Here is a 6,000-nt window from a genome sequence, read left to right on the forward strand (position 1 = left end):
GCCCGGGAGAAAGGTGAGAGAGAGAACTGAGTTGCCGTGCATCCGAAAGGGAAAATAAAGTACGGCTTCTCACTCACCTATACATCCAGCATGGCCCGTTTCACTTTCCGCTTAATTTCCGCTTACAAAGTAAAGGAGGAGACCCATATTAAATCGAACTAGGGCTTCGGGGTCGGAGCCTCGCAGCAGCCGCTAGCCTGCCGCCGCCATGTTCCCCTGGCCCCTCCTAGTGTATCTGCCGACATGACGTGTTGTGTGTGTATTCAAGCCTCGTTGTCAGTCTAATTCACTTCTTTTTCACTCCTATGGCCAATCCTTGTGTCAGAAGGAGAAGGCGAGGCTTGAATCGCACACATTGTGCCACTGTCTGGATGCATATGCATTCTTTTGTGAACAAATTTTCCATGACTGCTAACTTGATAATTAAATGATGTGCCAGCTCTGGGCCTTATAGCTCCTTTTGCTAATGGTTTAACTTGGGCTCTCCTGGCCTATTTATTTCCACATAGGGGACACCAAAAATAGTTGCTTTATAGAGGAGATCCCAGACGAGACCTGAGTGTGGAGACAGGGGTGTGGATTAGGTAGCGGAGAAAATAATGCACTTCATAGGCACTCGGGCAGATTATAGATATAGACTATTTTGAATGTATCTTTTCATTACCCATACCCTATTCAGTTAACTTTCTGTGAGTGAGCTCTGTACAATGCTGATAAGTTAAGAAGGCCCCTTTTGAGCATACGATGTTGGAAAGAGTTTGTAGTCTAGCAATGAGGTAGACCTGTTTGGTGAGTGAAATTAGGGCGCATTATTTTGAAAAAGGAAAAGAAGATGGCTCAGTGAACACTATGGAACACACCGAACAGTGACTAATTGATAGGAGTATGTGGTTGACCATAAGGCAGGTTTGCACTATTGTGTGCAAGGTGTTTGTTTGAAAAGGATTGAAAATATTTGTTGACATTCCCCATCACCTGACAGACAGATATAATCATACACCCATAGCCTGTTGCTATCTGTCTGCTGGAACAATCCAGCGGAGTACACAAGGTGAAACATTTGCCAGCTTCGGTCTTCCGATAATGACGCTATCATTGGGCAAACAAACAGCTAGGCAGCCGCACCCCGCCCCAAGCAGGTAAAAACGTTGGGGCACTGGGGCCAGATGAGAGGGGATTTAGACAGACGGTGATGATGGAAAATTAATTATTGATTTAATTTCTCCTTGTCATCATTCCTCAAAATCTCCCCTCACCCAGCCCCACAGCTCCACTGCTCTTACCAGCATGAGCCGCAGCTGCAGCTAGGCATCAGGCCACTTTCTAAATATACAACACTATTAGCAGCAGGTATGACCCATCCCCAAGTCAGACTGGCCCCTCAGCAGAACTCAACAGGCATGCACCTCTGAAAGGCTAGAAGGGCCAGGGCAGAGGCAGAGCCCCTTATGCACCCCATTACTCTGGCCCATCACAGACCGACTTGTATCACTCGGGAAGTAGGTTACCTTATGCCACTGGGGAGTGGTGCCAGCGGCCCCCACTGTGACTGACTGTGGACTCAGTGATTATATCCAGTGGTCTAATCTAAGTGGAACCGTGGTGCTTTGAACTTTTCTGATTTCATTTGGGCCACAACTGAAGATCTCTGGCCCCACAACCTATTTATTCTTTGTTATTTTAGAGTGCCACTTGGAGCCAATTTAGTGATTTGATGTGACAGAAAAACAAGAGCACTCAGTCATGCACAGCAGGCCTGTGCCCATTTATCAGTTGTTATCTTGGAGGCCTGATTGCCTCACCAGACAGGTGCAGTTCACCATCCATCCCACCAGAGTGTGTTGAGGAGGCAAGCACATCAGGGCTTAGGAGTTAACTAGGAATGGGTGGAACTCTGCAAAATTTAACATAGTTTTTATGTAACCCCGTGTGGAATTCAGGCATGTAAAACTCAGCGAGTTCCACCCACCTCTGCATAAGGCAGTAAAAATTACACTAAGTGTTCCTTTATTCAAGACTTTATTGTTATAGGTTCTTGAATTCTGACATCTCAGCTATAGACTCCAAACATTTAATATACGCAAGACCTAAAATCTTGAAAACATTCACCCCTATTAACAAACTGTGAGTTGTCTCTCTGACTTCTAATTCCTCTTGTGATCTAGAGCTATGAAATTATCAAAAGGCTGTTAGAAATATTGGTATTCATTTTATCCTATCACCAAATGATTGACTTCTATCATATGTTATTCATCATTCGTTTTCAGATATAGTAACATTGCAATGTATATTAATTTGAAGCCCCCCAAATACTATTACAAAACATTGCAGAAGCATTATTTTTTTTAATCAAATTATCACAAGTACCCTTGCTTATCTTTCAGGCAAGCTAACCATCTCTGGTGGCTCTTGGCACACCCTCAGTTTAGACACCATCAGAGTGCACACTAAAACCCTAGTTCCAAGTTTCTTGAGCAAGGGTCAGAATTCTGGTTCGGTGGTATTTACATTAGTTACAGGGTCAATTAAATACTTCACTCTTAGTTAAGTTTCGGCAGATGTGTAGTTGTGGGATGTACACTTGTTTTGGTATATTTTTGTATTGTTTTCAGGTTCAAATAGTAGAAATTGCTTAGTACACGCTGCCCGGCCCTCTGTAGTGATTCAATCAGGGCTCACAAAAGTCAAAAGATTGGGACTTCTAAACTAGAATCTATCCTAAAGTTATTAATTTCATAGGGGAGTATCCTGCAAGTTCTTATGTTAGTAAACTGTTGATAAATTTCCCTCGAGCAACAAATTCAAATGAGGCACAAAGTAGGTTAAACAACTAACACCCAATGTTGTCCCCACCCTTTAATCCCAGCTGCATCTTTACTCCCCCAACATACTACCTAGCCACACGGGGTTCTGCCCTGTGAGCCTACCCCTTCTTTGAGTGGTACACAGGGCTTCTTGCCAGAGTTTCAAGACTTGGATGTAGCCATTGGGATATCTAATATAACGGGCCTTCATATAAAAAGTGGAGAGGCTGATTCCATCCCATAGATCACCTTTCAGAAGTGTAGGCAGGTCAGATTGCAGGAGATAGTACCAGTCATTTAACACTACAAATTCTGAGAGTTGACATTATGACACTGCATCTGCTATATTCAGAATTCCATCAAAAGGGATCTTCCAATACTTAGCCAAAGATACTAAAGAAGCTTTTTCATTCCATATAAACTGATACAGTAGAGTGCTAAACTGGGCAAAGCAAACATGGGGGGTATAATAGGGGTCGTTTTGCAGCTAAAATATGAGTTTGGGGAGATAGACCATTATGGTGATGGCCACTGGAACCATCAAGTAGTGGATCTACATTCCTTTGCCAGCTTATCTCCTCTATGTACCAAGTTAAACGAAATTCACCATGTCTTAAATCAGGCACCAGGTCCAAGACAGTATCAAGAACTTTTCCTCAGAAAGTTAAATTCTATGACTTCAATCATTTACATTCCCTGAGTGCTTCACAGTCAGCATCTCACGCAGTAAGAAGCTCCCTCCCTGAGTATCTCAACTCATACACACCACCTTAAGTGCCACCCGTGAATAAACTGGGGAGGCGGGCTTGGGGTTGTGTCTCATGCTGTGCGTAGTTCGAACTAGAGCAGGAAGAAATTTTATAACTTAGAAAGGAATCTGTGGACACCTGAGTAAAAGTTAAATGGCACCTTTTATGGGGACAATGATGCCATACAACCCTGATAACCATATAATTGACAACTTCTGTAAGATGGGTGTGTTTTGAATAGGGCAGGTGGGGACATGGAACCAATCCAGCACTCCATCCATCATTGCATTAAAACCCCTTACAAAGCTCTATCAGTCCGGTGTGGCCTGTATCACACAATGGGCTTAATTCATAAGAATTGTGTTTGCCAGTGGGGCAGGGATAGTCATGCCAGCCTAAAAGGGGCAAAAAGGCAGACCTAACTTGATGATGATGGCTATTCTCCTACAACCCTCTGTAAAGCCCACATGCAGGAGTAGCATTTCAAGAAGCTGCATCGGATACCCATCATGTGAGTCTTCTGTTGGAAAAGGTTATCAGTGGCATATTGTTTAGCACCTTCAAGTGAATCCCATCTTAATTTTAGCAACAAGGCCACAACATCCCAGATCTATAGTATGAGAATGAGGGCTTTAACAGTGTATCTGTTGTCATCATGTGTGATGGTGTAAGAATGCCGATCTTGAGTATTTTATTCAAATGCATTTGATGATGTAAAAACTTTAACAAACCATTCAACAATGATGTGAACCCCCATTGACATCCCTTGGCCCCAACTCAAACGCACAAGCCAACCGAGGCTCCACAGCACTGCGGTATTGTTACGGTTTAGGGGGAATTTTGACTTAAAGGCGTTCAGTCATAATCCCACAGATGGTAGCTTTGCCCCATTGGCTCCTCAGCCAAGTACATACACCAAATGTCTGAACCTGCGGTTCCTCTCATACTGAGCAGGATTACTATTGCAACAGCACATCATCAGTAGGGTAAAACTAACCTGTGTCATGACGGTCTAAACCCAGCTCACGTTCCCTATTAGTGGGTGAACAATCCAAAGCTTGGTGAATTCTGCTTCACAATGATTGGAAGAGCCGACATCGAAGGATCAAAAAGCAACTTCGCTATGAACGCTTGGCCGCCACAAGCCAGTTATCCCTGGGGTAACTTTTCTGACACCTCCTGCTTGAAACCCAAAAAGTCAGAAGGATCAGAAGGCCCCACTTTCACAGTCTGTATTCATACTGAAAATCGAGATCAAGTGAGCTTTTGCCCTCCTGCTCCGCAGGAGGTTTCTGTCTTCCCTGAGCTCGTCTTAGGATACCTGCATTATCGTTTGACAGGTGTACCGCCCCAGTCAACCTCCCCACCTGCCACTGTCCACGGAGCAGGTCGCGCCTGGCGGGCGCCAGGCGCTTGGAGCCTGAAGCGAGAGCCCCACGGGGCTCGACCTCCCTCCTCACCGGGTAAGTGAAAAAATGATGAGTAGTGGTATTTTACGGGCGGCCCGAGGGCCTCCGGCCTTATCCTATACCTCTCATGTCTCTTCACAGTGCCAGATTAGAGTCAAGCTCAACATGGCCTTCTTTCCCTGCTGATTCTGCCAAGCTTGTTCTCTTGGCTGTGGTTTCGCTAGATAGTAGGTAGGGACAGTGGGAATCTCGTTCATCCATTCATGCGCGTCACTAATTAGATGACGAGGTATTTGGCTAATCTGTACCACCTCTCGTTGGCTCATTCTGGGTTATTATGCTGCCCATCAGCGTCAATTCGGTTTTGCTTCCAACAATACAACATTCTTTCGCTCCGGAGTACAGCCACAAATGCTGTCCTCAGTGGAACTGGGATCACGTATAGGCCAGAGATAGTACACCCTGCAGTACTATTCCAACAATTTTAAGATTGTCTATGAACAGTCCTGAGAAATTAAAATATGATTAGCAGGACATCAATAATCAATGTGTAATAGTTATGTGTATACGATTATTTGAGACCTATTAATCATTCAAGACATTTCAATAAGTATGATGTACACACTAAATCCACATTGTTATAGGCACACATATATAAAACAAAAATACACATCTACAAATTGCACATCTAATTAGAAAAAGCACATCTAGAAAAATTCACAACTATAACCTTTACATCTATACTAACTCTTGTGTCAACTATAATCCTATATGTTACAACATTATGCTTTATAAGGGTGAAATGTGTGCTGCAAGAAAGTGTAAATCTCAGTATAAGCTCAATTGTCTATGAATACTTGGCACATTTTAAGAGTGTCCATTAAAGTAGTCAGGCAAACATTTTTCTTGAATGGAAATGCCATTTGCAGACCTAAATCAGCTAGAACAACATCATTACATTGAGGCCAAATACCACGACATCCAACGATAAAGCCATGCAATTTAACAGTGTTGCATTTTTGGAGATCTTTGATTTGC

At 43.5% G+C, this 6,000-nt stretch overlaps 1 protein-coding gene and 1 pseudogene across 4 annotated transcripts in view; one reads left to right on the plus strand and one right to left on the minus strand.

Moving 5' to 3' along the window:
• The window catches only part of HGF (hepatocyte growth factor), a 479,128-nt gene that overhangs the window by 418,324 nt on the left and 54,804 nt on the right, over positions 1-6,000 (plus strand). The gene's annotated exons all lie outside the window — the stretch shown is intronic.
• Positions 4,150-5,153, minus strand: LOC147751477 (28S ribosomal RNA; annotated as a pseudogene).

The sequence above is a fragment of the Lissotriton vulgaris genome, chromosome 1_1, assembly GCF_964263255.1.
Source record: "Lissotriton vulgaris chromosome 1_1, aLisVul1.2, whole genome shotgun sequence".
NCBI lineage: Eukaryota > Metazoa > Chordata > Amphibia > Caudata > Salamandridae > Lissotriton > Lissotriton vulgaris.